The sequence below is a fragment of the Corvus moneduloides genome, chromosome 1 (assembly GCF_009650955.1).
Source record: "Corvus moneduloides isolate bCorMon1 chromosome 1, bCorMon1.pri, whole genome shotgun sequence".
NCBI classification, from domain to species: domain Eukaryota; kingdom Metazoa; phylum Chordata; class Aves; order Passeriformes; family Corvidae; genus Corvus; species Corvus moneduloides.
In genome coordinates, this window is record NC_045476.1 from 119551668 (window position 1) to 119573611 (window position 21944).

Below are 21944 nucleotides of genomic sequence, written 5' to 3' on the forward strand. Positions count from 1 at the left end.
GACCCCGGAACAGGATGTTCCCAGGGTAAAGAACTACATGGTGGTATTGGATTGACTTTAAGAAGTATGTTCTGGTCTGTCTAATCCACCTGAAATAATATTTTCCAATTGTCCTAGCAATAAATGGAAGACATTTAACTATGAGATAGACTGATAGTTTCCCATAGAAAATGTAGCTGTATTTATACAAATTCTAAATTAATATAATGTTGGCATATTTACTGAAATGGAAAATCATTGGCCAGCTGTTAGGGTGAATTTTTCTTGGTTAGGGTGAGTATGGTACTGCGTGTGTTCAGTGATGATGGTACTGCACACCAGCATGATACTGCTGAGGTTTTTTGGTAAGGGTGTGGTACCTGGAACCTCTCTGTCTCCTTGCCCTCCTCCTCTCCCTGCCCCATTCTCCCTCATTAGCCATGTGCTCCTAAGGTGACTAGGATTTGTTGGGAAGTGGGGGGGGAGGAAGGAGAGAGAAGGAGACGACATCACTTTCTTGAATGCTTTTGTAACAAGGTATTGCTAGGGATGGTGACACCCTCTTCTTCTTGATCTTCTGGACTTCTTGCCTCACTGCAGCCTTCCCTTCCCTTCCTTTCCTTGCATTTCTCAGGACCCCCAGTAATCCCACACAGGGGCGAATGGAGAAGTGCTGCTGAGACAGAGGGGATGGGAGGGTGAGAAGGAGCCTGTCCCCAGCCCTTGTCTCTTGCTGCTGTAGAGAGAGAAGAGATCATGAAGGTGTTGATCTTCAGGGGCATCAAGCAGGGGTCAGAACATTGATGAAGCTGATGCCTCCTGGTTTTGGGTACTGTGTGAGTGGCTGAGGTGCTACTCTGCTGCTGGTACAGTGTTCATCACTAGCATATGCCATGCTTTCCTGCTCTGAGGAGCTGACTGGTGTCTCCTAGGGTGAAGCACTGCTTTGTCATGGCTGGTAGCATGTCTGCTTCTCAAGGAGGCTGGTCATGGTCCCTCCCTTTTTGTTACCATTAAGTTGTAAGTGACTTTGTCATGAGAGTTCAAAAACATCATGCTTTCTGAGGTGAAAATAGGTTTGCAGCATTTTTCCCTTTAATAAATCCTGCACTTTTTTCTTTGCAAACCATGCTAAAACCAGTGGCAGGGATATGCTTACGGGTATTAAAAATCCCTTCTTGCTAGACTTTACAGTTACTGTACATGGTTCCTATTTTCTTTCTTTCTTTCTTTCTGTCATGATCTTTTTTACTTTTGTACAACTTTGCTCCTAGCCTCATCTTCAAGGTTTTTGCAGTGGTCATTTTGCCATAAATAAGAAAATGGACGTGTCATCAGGAACTGGTTGGTAAGCAGTTTAAGGACTGTTTCCCCAAGGTTCCCCGACAATGTGCTGGTATTTTTCTGAGCTCAAAAGAAGCAGCTTATAGTGATACAATTTCCTTTGGGTCCTAATGATTCTGCTCCCAGTAATTTGTTTTGGCAGAGTGTGACAGTCTGTATGGTGCACCACGCTGTAGAAAGCCTCAATTCTGTAATTTTGTCATTCTGTAAAAAAACACAAACCCACCCAACCCCCAAACTAATGCAATTATTATGTCCTGTGCAGCCATATTATCACCTCTGAGCCCACAAGTGGAAACCCAGGGAAATTGCCAGTCCAAGTGATGTCGGATCTCCTGCACTTACTATTCATTCTGGCTCCTGGTGTATCAGGGAATGAAGAACTTCTTGGCTAATTATTATTGTATGCAGTGACTTTACTTGGAAACACAGCGATACTTCCCATTAATAGGATGCTTAAAAATGCATCTAATTGCAGCTGTGGTAGTTGAGAGGATGTCTAATACCTAACAGTCTTGAGAAATACCTAAGTCTTGAAAAAATCATCCTTCCTGGCGGGGGGTGTTACAGGAAACTGAGTTTCACTGTCTCTTTCCTGTGTCTGAACCAATTACGTGGCCTCTTGCTATAGAACTTGATTCGGGCATTATACTCTGAGTAATAAAGAGATAGGAAAGCAGTGGAAATAATGAATCTTTATTAATTCATTTGCTGGCGTGGTGATAGCTGTTGGCTGAACATAACCTTCCCTGGGGCAGTGGAGGGAACAGGTCAGCTTCTGTGCCTGTGATCTTTGAGAAGCCATAAGAGGGGGTTTGGTGTATCCCATTCTGAGAGCAGTGATGGTGATACTTGCCTGGTTCTTTGACGTGCTCCAGGATCAAGGGATGAAAGGTAGTACCTGCATGCTGCATTCTTACATTGTTTTATGTCTGTGGTAAGGATAAGACTAGTCTGGGATGAAATACCTCCTTGTAAATGTATAAGGAAATTAGCACTTAGTGGAACCTAAAAAAAAAAAAAGAAAAATGAAGCAGAGACAGAAAAGTCTGTCAGCAAGTAGACTTTGAAAGCAGTTTAATGACAACTTGTGGCTCGTTCTTTTAAATACAATGAAGGTAAGCAAAGGCGAAGCGCAGAGGAACATGCTTGGAGTGAAGCTGTCCTTGAGTACTCTTTACCAAGTAACAGCTGCAGATACAATTAGTAATCTTGGGCTTTCCTGCTACATTTTAAAAATACCTCTTGTAACGGAAGTATGTGCTTTCGAGTAATTACTACCTTTTCAGTGCGTGGTCATTCTTAATGTGACATTGTCCTTGGAAGAAGATCAGGAACACTTTGATTCTTTCCAGATTTATAAAGCAATGATAGTTTGGCTAGCACAAGTTTCTGTCCCCCTGGCTTTTTTTAATGCACAACTCATTTATATTGGATTAAGTGACCTACTGTATCATTTGTGTGATATGGAAATACAATCCGTTCCCTGCTTTTAGATCATTCAATTTTTTCCTGTAAATTGACTAGAGAATGACTAACTTTAGATCTAAAAAGTGTTAAATTACAAAGGCAACACAAGGATTTAAATATATTTTAACGGTTGAGTTAATAATTCTGAAATCTTGTTACTTTCTAAACATGGAATCCTAACTGTCTTGTATGACTGAAAGCTTTCTCACCTAATTGAAAAATTAAAGTTTTTCTAGGAGAGCTACCAAGTCCTTTATCTTGGTATTTGATGTGTATTTTTAATTGCTATTACAATAGCAAATACTTAACTTTTCTTTGAATATACACCAGCAATCTTGTTTCCAAACAGATCAAACAAGTTTCCAAACAGATATAACAAAATGCAAAGTGTTTTATGATTTTATTTTTGTTCTTAAAATTTTGATCAATTTCCATATCTCATTAGGGAAAATAAACGACATCAGCTTAAGGCAGCTACAAATTGTATTATGCGGGTTGGTACAGGAATGCAGGGAGAACTTAACAAAGCTGAGAGTCAACCTATGTTCTCTGCCAGGCTATTCTGTAAACAAGTCATGTTTTTTTCCTTAAAAAACCCACTTCTAATAATGCTATCTGTCACGTTACTTCCCATACAACTTATTCTGCATCCTGGTTTCCCATCTTTCTCTGCCACCTCTTCATCCAAAGCTCTGAGTTGTCTTCCCCCAGTTCCAGCCATGGAGTTGGATGACCCATCAAACACAGTCACAGCAAGCGGGGGAGGCTGGTGGCACATTCAGAAGTGGTAATTCAGCAAAAGTTCTTGCTCCATCTCCTCTGCTTGCCTAGAGCATCTCAGTTAGGGAGGAAATTTCTGGAGGAGACGCATTTTCAAATACAAGAGGTTGTGTGTGGCTTGCAAGGAGCCCCCTGAGCGTGTTTCCCGTAGACCCACGTCAGTTCAAAACAGAAGTCATCAGCAAAGGTGCAGGCCTTCAGCTGCCAGAGCAATCACTTGCACTTGTAAGCACTAAAACTCCCTGTGAACCATCCTTGGGGGATGAAGTGTGACTTCTGTTCTTAAACTCAGCGGCTGTTCTGTGATAGCAGCAGGAAGGTAACAGTTGTATCTGCCTGCAGAATTTTTGTGTGTGAAACAATGGAGGAATGAAGGCTTCTTAGCAAAAGAATGGTTAAAGATTCCTTTTAGCACAGGTAAAACTATTCCTTTTCAATAATTTTAGCTTTGAAAATTGCTGAAAATGTGTAAACAATACATTCATCCTGACTCTAATATCTGATATGTAGAGTTTCAGATCGGTCATAAAATTTAACAGAGCAACTGAAAAAAGGTTTTATAGTAGGAAGTGGAGGTAAACAGAGGAAACTTGCTAAAATGGTGATGGCAAAAAGCAATTATGTGACCCTAGGTGGTAGCAAATATAATTTCAGAAATCATACAGTTAAATAAATAAAGGAGGTAGTGGATGGTTGAAAAGAATCCAAACAAATACAAGTTCTTCATCTACATTAAATCTGGTAATGTATTCTTAAATAGAATTAAAAGTGTTAGAGTTTAAAGACTTTCGGAAAAATAATAGTCTCCAGGCTTATGTGAACTCTTTGCAGGTGAGTACATTTTCATGGAAGGGGGAATAGGTGGTGGCTGTGTGTCACGTGCAGTTACTCATAACTTGGTGGTAACTTGGACTGAATGAGCCTAATCTTTGCTGTTACACTTTTTAATATCGACTTTCATTGGAACAGTGTATTCTCTGTGAAAAAGGCATCAACTAAGAAGATAGACTGATAATTTTTCAGGCCACTCTCTTTTTCAGAAGGCGGAAATAAATTCCTTGTGCACAAAGCCTGAGCTTTGTAACTGTGCATGTAAAGTACTAAATAAGTCATTCATTGTGTTATGTCCAAGAGAAACCAAGCTTTGCCAGAAAGCAACCCCAGCCTAGCCAGGTCTGTGCATACCTATTTCACAGGTCATTAGTCCTATCCTTTTTCTGTTGTACACCACTGTAGGTGAGTGCTTGGGCTTGTACTAGGCTTGACTGCCTATACTGACAGGCTCCATGCAGAGTAAGGACATAAAATTGGGTATTTCAGCCTTGGAAGAAATAGTCCTACTTGTTTTTCCATCCTGCTTCTGGTGGATAGAGCAGATAAAAAGTGTGGAAGTTTATGCAAATACTGGCCCAGTCCTTGAGGGATTTCCAGTGTTTTGCACTGTGTGCTGATGAAAAACTACACACAACTTGGTGCCTTTTGTGAGGCAGCATTGCAAGGATACTCTTGGCTTCTTGGGTGCACAGAGACTGCAGTGGTGCTGTGTAGTTCCAGGAGGTTTGCTGAGCTGTGTCCTCGTAGCTTTTGACACCAGTACTGGCTGGGAAACAGCCAGTGGCACATCAGCTCTTCAGGAAAGGATAGAGGTTACTGTGGATCTCTGGTTGAACATGAATTGGCAATGTTGAGTTGTTGCACAATAGAAAGGAAAAAAAAGAAAGCACAATATTGGGCTGCAGATGAGACCACAGCCTGCAGGGCACAATCCCCACACTGGTGAGTGGCTCAGCTGGAGTTCTGTGTTCAGTTTGGAGCACTGCTGTTGAATAAAATGCTGACTGCTTTGGATGTGGAGAAGAGGGCAGGAAAAGTGACCAGCCATCCATAGGACATACTCCAAGGGGAAACCCTGAAAGGGTTACGTTTTCTGAGCCTAAAGAAGAGCAGCCTTCTCAGGCATGAGTAGGAGAAAGGCAGGTTTTCAAGCACAGATAGCACAGTACAGGCTGTTGCAAAGACAGCCAGGAATCTTTTCTCTGTGCCATGGACAAAGAGAAATGGATCTAAAATGAAACAAGGAAGATGAGGTAAACCCTAGGAAAGTTTTATCCACAAAATACCTTGCCAGTGGATCTTGTGGAGTTTCCATCACTGGAAGTGTTAGGAATGACTTTAATAAACATGAACAGAGTGTATCTTGACTCTTATCTCCCAGTGGGAGGTGGATTACATATCTTTCCTACCATCCCTGTGATTTGGTGATACTGGTGATAATACTGCTCATGGAATTATTTTAATGACAGACATTCTTTCTAAATTCTGGTTGCAAAGATCTCTCTGCAGAGTGGAATGCTTTTTGCTGAGGTGCAGGAGGCACTTAATCATCATATAATTTCCTCATTTTGAAATGTTCCTTAGATAAGGCATAAACAGCTGGCTTTGCATTTCAGCTTGAATATCATTGTCCTGAAATACTTGAGGACATCACTTTGTCAGCTGCCACTTGACAGTCCATCCTAAATCTGAAACATGTAATTGGATTCTTCGGATGAAATCTGAGTTTCCTTTGAAGTCATGGGGTTTCATAGGGTAAAAATTTCACACTGAGGACAGAGTGATGTCCACTTGTATGTGCTTAGCTTTACTGTCCTAGGCAGGCCTGTTGTTTTCAGGACAGGGTTGTAACAGTGTGTAACCTTTGCTATGACAAACATTTGGCTGCAGAAGGGGGCCTTTGGAGTTCTTGTGTGGGTGAGTGAGAGCTGCGATAGGCATTACATGAGGTAAATTAATTTTTTTTTTCTTTTTTTCAGATAATGTGAACAAAACTAATTTACACCATCTGTTCTGAAATAGTAGAAAAGCAACATCCATTTTTTTTTTGCTTGATGTTTCTTTTGATAATACTTTAGTCACTCTGTATTCTCTTTAGTGTAATGTAATTTCTTCCCTTTTTCTCATTGAGGAAAGAGATGTTCTCCCACCAAATGTATTTTTATTGCCAGTGGCCTTCAGTTTGCATTTAGTATTCAAGCAACTATAGCTGCAAGTTGAATGTTTCTTCAGCTACTGGATAATCCGTCCTGATGAAGTGCATGCAGAGAAGTTTCCAGGTGCTATGAATTGGAGTAGTTCCATTGGAAATACTCGGGCTTTGTTTATGCCAGTGCTAATTCAGAGCAAGGTCACTGGTCACAGATTTAGAGTAGGTGACAGTCATAACGTCATCCTAAAAAAGACATCACATTGATGTAGATACTCAGTGTCAATCTCAGAGCTGAGAGTTAAATTTTTGTGCCTCGTAATGTGTTGTTGTATTTCACATCCAGATTTCTCTGCAGGCTTTTCTTAACTGTGCCACGATGTGCCATGTGTAGGAATTGCATGTGTATACCTAAGGCTAAAGTAAGCCCACAAGAAAGCACAAACCCCAGACTTTAGGACCACCAATACGTCTGTTGTTAATAACCTTAAAATGTTATTATTATGCTAACACTAGAAACATAATTAAATTGGACTGATTAAAAACTGCCATTAGAGGGAAGAAGACAGAGGAAAACAGTTTCATCCTCACAACATCATGTTTTCATTGACCTACTTAGTGTAGGGAAGAAAATGTGTCCCTTCCCATTACAGCAGAATAGGTTTGTTCAGCAATTTTATAATGCAACTGCACAAGAGAAGACTGGATTTCCTAACCCCTCCAGGAGGATTTGGAAAGGAGAGTAATGTTATTTCACACACTTACAACTAAGATGTGTAAGTTCCTGTCCAAGCTATAATGTTATTAGTTTAATCAATTTGGCAGAAAGCTTAGAGTAAAAAAAAAAAAAAAAAAAAAAAAAGGGAAAAAAAAAAAAAGACTTGTATTCAAAGGTGAGAGGAAAAGGGCAGTGCATGGGCTGGGCAGGGGGACCTTCTGTGGGCAAATACATTTCCTTTGTCTTCATCTTCCATATTTCAAAGCCTTTGGGACTGCTGGGCTGGAAGTGGAGGAGTCCTGAACATGGGCGTGATGTACATCTCTGCAAATCCAGCACCCCTGCCCAAGCCACCAGGCAGGGAGCCACAGCTGCAGCTAAAGCACCTCCAGAGAAAAATCCTGAGTGCCCCTCCTCCTCCACAGCTGTGCCATGAGCAGGGAGTGAGATGCAGGTGTCTGCAGCTACGGGGCATGGCAGTGCTCATGGGGTAGGCAGCATGTGGGGTTTGGGGTGCAGCCCTCCTCCTCTATACTTGGGCATTATTGTGGTATTTAATGTTTGCTGTCTTATGCCTGAGTTAATAAACCATCTTTATCTGAAAATAAACACCTGCGGCTAGTCCTTTCTAGGCTGCTCAGGTCACATTCCTCCACAAGGTGTTGTTGGTAATTTGGTATTGTCAGAGGCATTAGTCACTGCCATAGTAGCTTAATAATGCACGGTAGAAGCCAGCTGGTAATTAACAAATTAGAGATATCATCTACATTTTCCTCAGATATTTCAGATGTAGCAAAAATAATTAAGAGGAGAGCGCTTTGGGTGTTTAAAGCTGTTATGTATATTTAAAATATCTTGCCATGTTCGGAAATTATTCATTGTTTTAAAGGTCAGCTGGGCTTCATCTTGCTGCTGTCCCAGGATTCAGTAATTCACACTGAAGAGTTGTGAAGTAGGGAAAGGGCCAGACTCCTGTCTTTTTCTTTAACACTTTAATTATGCATCATTTAGCAAATTCATGCCAATGCCTGACTTCTGTGCCTGTTTTTAGGAGTGGCATGACTTTGTAGGTCTCAGCTGCTCTCTTTTGCACTTGAATTCCTTTCATATTAGAAGTGTCTTGAATTGGAAGGTTATGTTTATGTGTGTATGATGGAAAGATGAAATTGGCTTGTAATTGAAGCTAAGGAGAGAAAAAGTTAACACAAATTGTATGAAACTGCAACGCTGGGACAGACACCACAGTATGAATGAAGGTGATGATGGGTTTCATTATGTAGTGTAACTAAAATATGCTGGTATGCACAAGCTTGCTTTAAGTCACTTGGCATCTCCATATTTTATCACCAGATGGTGACCAGCAGTTTCAAACTGAGATGCTCTCAATTACCTATGTGTGATGGGTGAGCAATAGTATACTTTGATACGTCTCCCATCCAAGCTGCTTCAGCCCAGTACTCCTTGATCCTCCTGCAGCCTGGCTCCAGGACTCAGCTCTGAGTATCACAAGCCTTTGACTCTGCTTTTTCTCCGGGGCAGGATCTGATCTGAGCACTCTGAGGCAGACGAAGCAGGGAACAGAGCAAGCGATCGGAGGAGCATCATTTCTGCGGGTAGGGTGCGGTGTTATCTGTCTTCGTGGGGAGTGCTTGGGTACTGGCAATGGCTTTAAGAAATACGGTTTATGTTTGAAAACATTCTTCTCGGAGATTAAAAAAACGCTTCTGAAAATGTCGCTGGGTGCTTTTTGATACAAAGTGCAGAGGTTTTGTCAGACAGTAACAGTTCATGTTGCGGCTTTGAACTCATGGTACAGTTGTGAGCAGCTGTACTATGTAATGAAAAGCAGAGAAGAATCTGCCCTGTAATACCTTTGCTCTTTGCTACATTTAGTCACCTCCACAGTGATGGAAGAGCACTGGGGATTTCAAAACATGTTTTTCTGAAGCTTATAAAAGAAAAGGAATTCCATATGCAATTTCTGTGAAGATTTTTAGTCTCTTAGAGGCAGGCTGAAGCATTTTGAGTCCTTCCCAATACCTTTTGCTACTAAAGCACAGAGAGTAGAGGTAGAAAAAGGCTGGTAAGTTATTCACACAACACTGTTAACAGTGTAGACTTGTTTTGTGCACCCTGAATTCTCTTTTGTTGTTCTGGGTGACTTTTGCTTGGAGTCTTTCTGGTAGCTTTGTACTGACTGTTGCCTCAGCAGAAAACTTTCCCTGTTTGTACTGTATAACAGTAGAGCATGAAAGTGCAGGCGACACTGAGTCACACAGCGTGCAGACACAGTGAGAGAGCGATGCTGCTGATTGCACGGGGCTGGGTGAGAGCAGACACCCGAGAGGGAGGCAGAAACACAGGAACATGTGAGCCTTTACCTGCGATCCTGCAGAGTGCTGAGAACCGGCCTCACGTGTCCCAGCCTGGTGCCAACAGCACTGCAGGCACATTTTGGACATTTCCTGCTCCCTCCACTGTCCACACCAAGGAGCCTGTTGAATGCACCACTTTGCTGGTTTTGTTGGTATTCCTGGATTTCCCCCAGTGCAATGCAAGGGCAGGGTGTATGGGTGGTCCTACCTGGTTCTGTCCCAGGCTGTGAGGTGGCAGCTTGGCACACACACAGGCCTGGCAGGGCTCCTGGCATCCACAGCTGAGACATGGCTGGACGGTCTCACCTGCATATCTCTTCCAGTGACAGAACAGTGTTTCCTAGTGCAGGAGCTGTTCCTGCAAGCAGGGCCTTGCAGTTCATCCAGGGATTACAAGGTACATCAAATTTTACTACAGTTTTCATCCCCCTGAAGCCCTTCATATACACAAACAATTACACAGACTTCATAATGATTATGGCCTCTTAAACTGCTGTATAAATATTGGTACTACATTTTTAAAATTATTTTTTACCCTTGGTGTTAATTCAGTTCATGACCTTCACACTTCAGGTTTTAAAATGCCACTACCTTCCATAGAAGACTAGATTGCTATTGAGGGGAATGAAAATAACTACCATAGCAAGGGGGAAAAAAAGTTTTATTTCTTCAGTCTGATACAGTTCATGTAATTGTGGAAGGTAGGTGATGTCTTTAATACCTGTCACTCCTTTGTACTGATCCTTTCAAAATATTTGGACACAAGTCATGGTGCTTTCTGTTCACCTGGGAGTGAAGAAAGACATTCAGTCTGAATGTCCTTAGTTGCTGCTTTTCTCACATTACGTTTTGGGTTACTATTTCTGCAAAGAGGCTATACAGAAATCCCAGAGCAATTTAAGCCTCTAAGATTTCTCCATTCTGTAGTTTATTTTGACAAAATAATATTCATATAGCTCTGTATTAATGATTATTGTGATACTTGGATATTGCATTCAGAACACTGCATTTCAGTACAATTGCTCAAAACCAAGCTTTATATAGGTAAAATATATTATTTGCTGCATGCCTTTTATTCTGAACAAATTTATAACTTCTAACTGCGTAATTTTCTGGAAAAAAGGCCCCTTACTTTTAACACATTTTGTTCTGTGCTGTTTTCCTCCACTGTTTAAGTCAGAATTAGGCTGTCCTCTTCACATTTTATTTTTATTTGATATTTGGGAAGCAATAAGCTAACCTGTGTGTTCTGTGTTCAGTCTGGATGAATGAGAAGTTCCACAAAGACTGCTACTCACTGGCTGATCACTGCACTTGCAATTTGCTTTTGCTGTTAAAAATGCTGAGGCCCCTCAGCTGAACAATTTGGTTCTGAATGCAGATGGCTAAGCTGAAAAACCTTTTTTTTTCCTAGGTTTTGGCACTAATAAATGAGATTCAAGAGTCCCCGCCAGGGTTGTATGGGCAGCAGTAGAAGTTCTGAAGAAGCTGTGAGGAATTTTGGTTGAATTTGGGGGTGATCTGCTGTTAAGAGTTCAATGCTCTACTTACTCCATGCTTACAATATTTCCTTTTACTTCTGACAGCAAAGCAAAATGTCATTCCCAGCCACTGCCTCAATGTCTTCCCTCACTAAAACAAAACAACAGGTGACTAGATCTTGAAGTGTCACATCTGACATATTTGGCAGTTGTTTTCTGCTTCTTGATGGTGCTGGGATATGAACTTGAGGTCATCCCAGCTGCTCTGGCCTCTGCCCACTGAAATAAAGATTGCCTGGTTTAGTCATTGCTATTTGCTGAGGCTGCTTTTACACGTGCATTTACTCTGTTTAGGGGATCCCAAACTCTGCATGTAAAGATCTGTGTTGGCATCTTGCAGTGAGAGTTTCCCTGCCCATAGGAACCCAGGCTTGTGTATGTATGTTTTTGAAACAAATGGTTGTGGTGATACATGCAGGCTTATCTGCTCAGCCTTTTCATCTGAATGGAGCCTTCCACGATGAATTGACAGGATGAAAAATTCAGTCCATCCTGTTTAGAATTGCACGTGTTTATTCAGTCCTTTGTTAAAGCTGGTGCTGTTATTTGTGCACAGTTTTTGCTTCCATGTAAGTTTTATTATACTTTGATCTCCTGTAGCACCCAACAAACTTTTAAAAACCGCTTACCCAGAAACCATTGTTTCACTGCAATTATAAAAGAACATGCATATGAATCACAAATGAGACTATTACCCAACAAGATATTCCTAGAAATAGGAGAGCACTTAGATGCAATACAACACATTAATCATTTATAAGGAGTCAGTTATTAAAATGATTTTTTTTTAATACTCTGGATGTGAGGATGTGAAAAGCCTGTTCACTGAGGATGTTTGTGGGCTTTTGAAACTTTCTAAGTTTTCATCCTCACATTCTTGTCACAGATTTGAAAAGCAAAAGCTCAGATATAGTAGTTTGGGTGACTCCAGGTTAAGGTACTTCTAGACTGGGTATATATGTATGCATGTGTATATACACATACATGTGTACAGATAAATTCAACAAGCTTTTGTCTTTAAGAGAAGTTCACGGTGTGCTTGGTGCTTCTTAATTTCTACAGAACTTCTCATGATCAAAGACGTTGTCTTCTGAGACACTTTCGCAGTCAGGATCTGTGGTCATCTGTGGTTACAAGCAGACCTCTCAAATGAACAGAAGTCTGATAAATCTAGCTGAGTTACCGTTTCTTCACAAGGCTTTATCCTGGGGCTGGCTTTAGACATGCACACTTCAAATAATGGAACGGGAAAAGAAGGGAAGGGAAGGGTAGGGAAGGGAAGGGAAGGGAAGGGAAGGGAAGGGAAGGGAAGGGAAAGGAAGAAGAAAGCTTCAAAAAATCTTGTTTTGAATTGCCTGCATGAAGGTGTAGTGTCCCCACTCCCCATTCAGACGTAGGACATGTGTCTGCAGACAGCAACATGAGCTCCCCTCTGTGCCTTCCCCAGGCTGATGGGATGTACTCCCAACACCAGTCAAGAGCTGCACAGCTCACTTAGCACCACACTGTGCCCAGTGACAATGCACAGCATTTTAGCAACTGCTGAAGCTGAAACCAACCTGCCGCCTTGTACCTGCACAGCTCAGGGAGGAAGCAGAGAAATTGGGGTCTGTCAATCATGGCCCATGGAGACATTCCTGGGATGGTACACATTCGTGGTGAAGGCAGAAGAGTGAGAAACCTTTCCAGCACAGGGTCTGGTCTGACTCGTGCTTTTGGAGTAGAAATATTATCATTAAGAATTCTGTCACCACTGGGCAGAGATGCAGAGCACTCTTCCCTGGGCATCTCTGCCTCTGCTCCCCTGCTTTGGAGGAGAAACAGGGCAAAGGAAAGGACCAGCTGCAGAATGCAACTGTTTTGAAGCAGCTTTCCCCTCCATTAGTAGAATGAAGGTACAGTCTGGGTCATTTAATTTCCCATGTTGATGTAGGCAACAAAGAGATATGTGGTGGGAAATTATTTGCCATGTCTCATAACTTATCTTTTAAATAAAGAGCAGGACATTCCAAATATTGCAGGAAGTGGCAAAAGCAGCAGGAGAGAACAGATTCAACACTTGTAAACTGTCTTCTTTTTTAAGTGCTAAAGTTTGGGCAAAAGAAACAGCCATTTTTCTAGGAAGAAAAGTCTGTGCAACAAATAAGTTAGTTCCCACCTAAATCCCTTCTACTTGTCTTGCTGGAAAATGCAGCAGTTGTGATTCCTGTAGCAGTATTTTAAATGACAGGCATATTTAAATGAGTTTGTCTAGTGAAACTTGGCTAAAACTATCACATCAGCAGGATGATACCATGTGAGCTTTACAGTTTAAACCAAATCTGTTTTGGCTCTGATATCATCCTCAGCCCCATTGTGATGAATACCCCAGCTGGTTCATGCTCTGTGCTTTGAGATCATTCTGTAGTGATTCTTCTGTTTCTCCCATTTTCATGACCCCTCCATAGGCCAAAGTGCTGCATGTATGTGCCATTCACAGACTCTCTGGTTGAGGAGTGATGATAGAAAGGCATTCCCTCTTGTTTTCACTGGAGCAGCTGCATTCTTGAATAAACTGGATGGTGTGGTTGTGGGACAGGGAGGGGAGATGGTCTTTGACAGAGACCTTGAAAGTGGAGGTATTCCAAGATGGCTTTATGATTTAGCTTTCCTCATGGGATCAAATGCCAAAAGAGATCAGACTGTCTGTTAAGAAAGGAAGCCTGCACTCTTCTGACAGCTACTGCTCTTTGCCCCAATGGCTTTTTGGAAAACACATCCATTCATTGATAAATGCATTCCTTTTTCACTCATTAAATAGTCCTGTTTATGCTCTAGAAATATGGGTGGCAGGAGACAGTGCATTACATACATAAAATTTCCGTGGCTTTAAATGCAATATTACCTTTTGTGTCTGATTTTCAGAGATGTTGAGCATCTCTAACTCTGAAGGCCATGGAAAGTCCACATGGCAGTCACGCATTACTCTCTTTACCAGGTATCTCCTGTTCTGTTTTTCAATGCCAGACCTTAGTACTCGCAGTTCAACTGTTTATTGAAGGTGTATTTCTTATCTTATGTCTCCTGTTCATCAAATCTTGTACTTGTAATTTATCCTTATTTTATGCTGCCATATGCATGATCCAGAACAACAGTTCTTTTGACCCTATAAAAAATTGATGGGTAGAATGGCTCACAAAAGAATCTGCACTGGAAATCTTATTAAAAGGGAAATTCAACTAGTTATTACAAAATTGACAGTCCGATTCATTCGCCTGTCCAGGGCGGAATGGAAGGTCAACTAAGATTTGAACCTTGGTAAGGAAGTGTCACTTCATATTAGTGTAACAGGCACTCCAAAGATAGGATCACCCATTACTGAAGGTAAGAGGTGCAAAAACCCACTTATGGACGTAAAAGCAACATGCTCTACAAGTATGGTTATTGAGTAGAGCATTGGTATTGTAATCTCTCAAATGACAGCTTTATCTGACTGTAATTTATCATGAAGTGGAGTTTCTGGTGTGTCAGGGGTTCTCTTGACCTGATGCAAGAACTTTACAGCTTAACTTTATGACCTCAGGAAATTACATTGGTTATCACAATCCTAAATGTAGTCTTCCCCAGCCTGAAGATACTAAAATTTTTGTAATACCCACTATTTATTACACAACGGAAACTTAAAAATTCTAAAACTTCGTCTTTTTATCATAGCTTACACACACAAACACATTGAAGTGTCTTAAGAACATATCACAAGCTACTTGTTTGTTGGGTTTTTTTTGAGTTAGCAGAAAATAAGTCAAGCTCTTAAATCTTCACCAGTTTTCACTTCATTGGAGTTGTTCCGAGAATTGTAAACAGTACATTCAGAAATTAGTTCCTAGGTGGGATCTTCTGTGTCCTACATGTGTCCCTGCAGAAACATTTTAGGTCTGTCCAGTGAATTAAGGAAGGACAGTTCAGTGCCGAGTGCTCCTTTTAGTCATACAGATAGATCTGAGGTACAGTCCTGACCACACTGTCATCACATGGCTCTGGAAACACTCATTTACTGCTGCAGAAGAAGGAACTATTTTGTTCCTCTTTCTCCAGAGGTTGGTTTATGTGAAACCTACTCCAGTTTTCCTTACAGCATGCTGATAGGATTGCCTGTTGCTTGTCCAGGGATCCTATTTCTTACAGCTAATCTGAACATGCATCTCAGGTTTCTTTTCAGTCTGCTGAAATACGACTGTGATAATTTTATCTCGACAGCCTGTACGGCTCCACTCGTATTCAAGCGTCAGTCTGACTGGCTGTGGGTTTCAGGCACATGACCTTGGGAGAGGTACAGACTGTTCATGTTGTGAAAGCCTTCTCTGTCAGGGCGATGTGCATGTGTCTGGTATAGCTTTGTAAGGACATGGCAGACACAAGAAACTGTCCTTGTTTCGGTGTCTCTCACTGGCCAGGCTGGCCACAGAACAGTTTTACTGGGCTTGTCCAGGTTCAGCTGGCAGCTCTGCTCGCTCTCTGCTTCCCTCCTGGTTTTATTTTACTGCCTGTTTTCAGCTCAGTGGAGGGTAGTTGATAGTGTAGTCTGTGATAAATAAAATATGAAAATTCCTGACTGTGTAGTAGATTGGTAGCACCACCAATTAGGAAAGTTGCCCAGCAGTTCTCATTATAGTACCTTATAGTTTTTCAGAGTATTTGTAAAACTTTTAATGTTTGAACTGAAATTTTTCTAGCCAGCTGTTTTCCTCAGCCAGACTATTTTTGGAATATTTTAGCAAAAGTGATTCAGTAAGACTGAAAACAAGGCAGGCATAAAAATAAGTTGGGTTTCTTCACATTTAAAAAAAACCTTGGGTTATTTTCTTTGGTGTGCTTTAGTGTTCTGTTACATTGGAACAAGGATCTAAACTTCAGCAGAGCACATGACCTTTGCACAAGTAGTACTTCTCTTATTTGTCCCTGTGGAAATCTGCCTGCATTTGGCCTGTACCGTAGCCCTCAAGGGAAAACAAATCCAGAGCACCTTATCCATGTTAAGAACTGGCTGCAGGTGAAGATCATTGATGGAACCAGTCTCTCTACAGGTGCTGGAGAGCCTCCAAGTGTGCTTATGGCACCCACGTTGTTCCTTGGTCCTTGAGCAGTTGTCAAGGTTTCTTCTGTATTTGTCTTCACGTGGCTTCGGGTACACAAGTGTGTACTGAGAAGTTAAATACTGTACTGTAAGTCTTGCACACACCGAGGGCAATGCTGCAGCTTCACAGGCAGCATGAACTTTGACATCTCCAGTCTCTTAAACACCAAGGCTGCTAAAGCAAACTAGCACACAGCATTGTTGTTACTGAATTGCTCAGGAGTAATTCTGCATATAGTGTGTCATTGTCCTTGTTTTGTGGAGTAAAGGTGACAGAACCTCCAGTTTCTTTGTAGTAATTACACTGCTTAGCATTCAACAACATTGATTGAGGATCCCAAAGGACGCTGGGCTTCCCCATCTTTCTCACATGAGGTATACATAGCATCTATGCTTCTGGCAGCATTCCGGTAGGACAAGCAGGGAGTAGGAGAGAGATTCTTCTTGTTCTTGGACGGCGCTGTGTCGGGGAAAGGAAAGTGGCTTACATTCTAAGTTCATTTCCATTTTGGTTTATGAAGCACTGCTTTTCCAAACGTCTGGGTTTTTCCATACTTCCATACTTAGCTGAACAGATGTCACAGGGAAAAGGACAAACAGAGGGAGAATAAATATGTGAATATTTTAAAACCTTTGTTATGGCACATTGGGCCAATACTGAGTAGAAAATAATCCTGCTGTCATCAGTGTGTTTGATGTTAGGATTACACCTCTGCTCAGTTCTGCATTTTTTGTTGTTGCTGTTCTCTTTTAGCAATCTCCCTTTTCTTCAGAAAGAGCCTTTTGATTCAATGTTTTGTTCAGTTTGGTCAAATGAATGTTATTTCCTACTTAGTAAATGCCCCATGCTTACTGTATTTTATTCACATGAGTAGATTTGCTTAAGATCAATGTGAATATTTCATAGTGGGGATAGCAAAGAGTTAATGTTTTTTACCAGGCTGCATAATACTTCTGGATACATTTCTCTATTGATCCTCCAATCCTCTTACATCTGCCTAAATAAGTTCTTTATGATGGAAAATAACTTTGCAATTTATAATGCTGTGAGATCACTTTCCCCTCAGAAGATCACCTTTATATAGTCCTTCTTGGCTTTCAGACTCAGTGCTCCTGCTTCGGTTTCCTCTCTGGTAGTAATGGTTTAAGGATGAATCATAGGCAGAGTTTGCAGGAAATCGTGCTTTTTACAAACTCAACTTGTACCTGATGAAAACACAAACAAAATTCTGGCAAATGGGAGTTGTAGCATCTTAAAGAGATGCGTAAATCAACAGGTCCTCCCCCCAGTTTTCTGTAATAACAAGGCTTTGAGATGTTTTCCGGACCTCTGTCATAAGATTTTCTGTGTTTGCTTGTCATGCATTCCACTTCACTGGACCCCATGTTTCTTGACTGCTCGATGAGAAATGTCCTGGCCAGGGCATAAAGAGCATGGAGAGGGTATGAGTATGTCTCAGTGACTCCACTCTACAAACAGTTTCCAAAGTTATAAAATAATTCATCAACTGGACAACTAAAAATAGCATAGTTGAGTGGTGCATTAAAGACATGGCCTTTTATTAATGTGAGGCAGATTCTCCAGCTACAGAGGAATACATGCTTGGAAACAAGTAAAAAGAAGACATCCTACATCCCAGTAATTTATTCCAGACAAAGGTTGCCTTTCTGACGTCTTCAGGGAAACTGTCAGTTGCACATACTTTAATTTGTGTCGTGACCCACAGGCCTTGGTATAGCAATGTATTAAAGGGTTCAGAAAGCTGTGCTGAACTCAGTCATTATTTCAACTTAAATGTTACCGGAATAAATGGATTACCAGCTGCTTTGACAAAAATATTTCAATTAAGACAGGAGAGTAACTGGTGAATTCCATGGATAAACATTTTTCCCATGTAATAATGCAGGAAAATTGTTAACTTCTTGTTACAAAAAGGAAGGGTGCTGAACAGCATGAGCTGATGTGCAGATACGAGCAACTGTGAGTTTATATTGCTGTTGCAAGTGGTTTCGTGTGTACAGAAATAACTGCTGTGCAGGCCAGGCTGAGTGCCAGAGTCATCTTCTCTTCTTGTATGGTGCTGAGGTTGCCAGCACTTACCCTAAAACTGACATAGCTGTTGGCATAAGCCGAGACTCACAGTGTTCACTCTGATGTCTGAACTATAATGCAGTGTATAGGCGACTTCAGTACAAAAGGAGCAACAGAGATACAAATCTTAGTGTCTCTGATGAGAAGTAGCAGCTGGGTGTTCACTAGCGGCCAGAGAGGGGACTGGGAGATCAGAGCACAAGCAGGATTTTTCTGTTGGTGTCCTGCCACTTGCCAGGTGCTCTGACCAGAGCCTTACCACAGCATTTAGTTGGGGTGAGTCCAGAGGAGGGCCACAAAGTTGGTAAGGGGACTGCAGCACCTCCCATGTGAAGACAGGCTGAGAAATTTGGGACTGTTCGGCCTGGAGAAGAGAAAGGTTGCATGGAGACCTCACAGCAACCTTCCTGTACCTGAAGGGGGCCTGCAGGGAAGCTGGAGAGGCACTCTTCATCAGGAACTGTAATGACAAGACAAGGACTAATAGGTACAAATTGAAAGAGGGAAAATTTAGGTTAGGTATATGGAAGAAATACATAGATGGTGAAGCACTGGAACAGGTTGTCCAGAGGGGCTGTGGATTCCATCCCTGGAAGCGTTCAAGGCCAGGTTGGATGGGGCTCTGAGACCCTGGTGTAGCAGAAGGTGTCCCTGCCTTTGGTGGAGGGAGTTGGAACTAGGTGGTCTTTAATGTCCCTTCCAACCCAAACCATTCTGTGATTCTATGATTTTGTTTGCAAACAGAATTCAGGTTGCTGTGTACAGATGGATTCAGAGAAAAAGACTTAAAAGAAAGAAAAAAAAGGTCCTAGATCCAAAAAAATTTACTATCTTGGCTGTGCAATTGGAAATAAAACTCTGTGACAGTCACTCTCCAGTTGTATTAATCGAGTGGCCTTTAAGCAACTAAACCATTCCGATGATCAGCTGGGAAGTGGAGTTAGGATGTCAGCTCAAGTAGACTCACTCTGGTGACACTAAACATAACTTTGGAAATGAAACTTTGCCTCTGGCTGCATGATAAAGGAACGAAAACTCCCACTCTCAGATAAAGTATGTAGTTCTCAGGATATGTGATACCATGAGATGTGCTGCTCATCCCAGGAATTTACACCTTATGCAGCAGAACAGAAAAAAACAATATAGGCATAGCATGAAGAAATGAGATACTGCTCATTCACAGAAAGTGCCACTGCATATGTCATCAGTCGATAGCCAGCACAGCAACTACCAAAACTACTTTGGAAAATACCATGTTGTTTGAGGTTTTTCTTTCTAGCTAAAAGACACTTTCAGTCCTTCTACACTCAGGAACAGAAGCTAGTATTTTGTACAGCATCTTTGTTTTCATACTCTCCTAGGATGTGTCCTACCTTATTTCCACCTCTTTTCATTTGATAACCTCTGTTTGGAATTAAGGATACTTGAATGTGAAATACGGATTCTTAGAGAAGCTATTAAAACTGAAGTTTACCTTTTATGAGGCAAATCAGCCTTTATGAGTTCTGTTTATGCATTGCCTTGGCTTGCCAAAGAGTTTTGTTTGTATATATCCCAGAGCATGGCAATTTCTTGGACAGGGTCATTTCTGTCTTTGTTTCTTGCTCCAAGCATATGGTCAGTGCTGGAGAAGAAGGCCAGAGTTTGCCCTAATTGGGTCAGATTCTGGCTTCTAAGAGCACCTTAGTGTTCAGTTCATTTAAAAAAAAAAAAAGTGCAGAAACAGTGAGTATAAAGGATATAATCTCCATCAAAGTAGCTTTAGGTCTGAGCAACCCATCAGGATTCTCACTTATGGATATGGAGGACATGCATTTAAGATTGCAAGGAAAGCTGCAATTCTTTCAGATAAATCAGCTGCTCTGATTACCATTATTATTAATACTTTTGAGAGAAAATCTGATTTGGAAATGGGCTTTTTTAAGCAGCATGTCATTTTTACATCATTTTGGAAAGAGCTCTGGCATCCAGATTCATATATCTAGCTGAAGAGGTGGAGACCTCAACATACTAAATAACTCACTGACTGAGACACTGTTCTAGTAAACACACCAGAGAGATTCCTCTGGCACCAGGACAAGCTGGGATGGCACAGCACATGTCCATACCACTGAACTCAGTCTCTAGGGTAGGGTGGCCACAAGCAAACAGCCTGCTGGAAATGTCTCTGGACTCTGCAAACTCCCAAATTCTGCCCAGGGGCCCTCTGGAGGAAGGAGGGCTGTTTAGGGCCAAAACCGTGCCAGGGACGCTGTGATGCTGTAGCAGTGCAGGCAACAGCTCCAGCTCTCAGGAGCATGTCCTTGCCCGGTTTCACTTACTAATATAGACATATTCTTATCAGGGAGATGGGACCAAATAAAGAAGAAACCATGGTTTGGTTGCTGTCACTCTCCATGGTGTTGCAAGATGTGGCTATAAACCCTGTTGAATGCTGTAAGAGGTTATTGAATAATTCTGGGCAACCTGCCCCCCTAACAGCTCCCGAGTTAAGCTGGAACAAATCTGCTCTGGGAAAAGCCAGAGCCCAGCTTGACTGCTTTTCTTCTGCTGGGCAGGATCTTGCTGTCAGCAGGGTTTTCCAAGACACATTATACATTTGCTTTCAAAAGCCATGAAAATATTTGTGGGGAAATCTTGACATTGGATATAAAAAAGTTTATCTCCTGGGCCCAGCACTATACTCGGTGTGCTGCAGTAAATCACTGAAGCCCTAATTTCTGGCATTAATTTTTTTTTTTCCAATTCCTCTATATCTGGAATTCTGTTTCCTCTGTTTCCAAAGAAGTATTTTTATTGGTACCTTTTATTGGTACCTCAATGCACATAACATGGTGATATTACTGTGGTTTAAGTAACAACACGTAGCTCCGTTGTCCCCGCGTTGCCGGATATTACCAATGTATGTGTGCAAAGAGCTAAACAATCCAAATGGGACAAATTTGGTTTTGGAAGGAGACTGAGCTTCCAGGGCTTGTCAGCATCCATTCCAGTAGATCCAAATTGCGTCAGGATGTGCTTGTATGTAGATGTGAGAGAAATCACAGTGAGGAGGTGAACTGAAGGACTGGCACTGCACAGCTTTCATTCCTTTTCAGAGGAGTTTTCCTGAGTCATGGCTGTGAAGGAAATATTTGTTGATGTGCACGATACTAAGCAGACAATTCCACACAGACTGTTAAAGTTAACTGCACAAAGTTTGTATCCATTTTTAAGTGTAATGTGAAGATCTGTTTGCTGGTTGCCCAAGTTGTTGTTTTCAAATACTGTAATAATGGGCATTGTGGGAAAGCTTAAACATAGTAGTGCTGCCCGTCCTGGTTCCACCTGTCTCACTGATGATCGCAGGGATGGAGCGCCTCTCATATGAAGACAGGCTGAGAGAGTTGGTGTTGTTCAGCCTGGAGAAGACTCCAGGAAGACCTTGGAACAGGCTTGTGGTACTTAAAGAGGATCTGCAAGAGAGCTGGAGAAAGAGAGAGAGACTTTTTACAAGGGCATGTAGGCATAGGACAAGGGGGAGGGAATGGCTTTAAACTGAAAGAGCTT

The 21944-nt window shown here is 41.7% G+C and overlaps 1 protein-coding gene across 4 annotated transcripts in view; it reads left to right on the forward strand.

The window, feature by feature from the left end:
* The window catches only part of DTNA (dystrobrevin alpha), a 231298-nt gene that overhangs the window by 46193 nt on the left and 163161 nt on the right, over window positions 1-21944 (forward strand). For 2 of the 4 annotated variants that reach the window (XM_032124631.1, XM_032124624.1), the window contains exon 2: window positions 8814-8887. The exons of the other annotated variants lie outside the window; for them this stretch is intronic. The gene's annotated coding sequence lies outside the window, so the exon portion shown is untranslated. The remainder of the gene's footprint in view (window positions 1-8813; window positions 8888-21944) is intronic. 4 annotated transcript variants of the gene reach the window in all.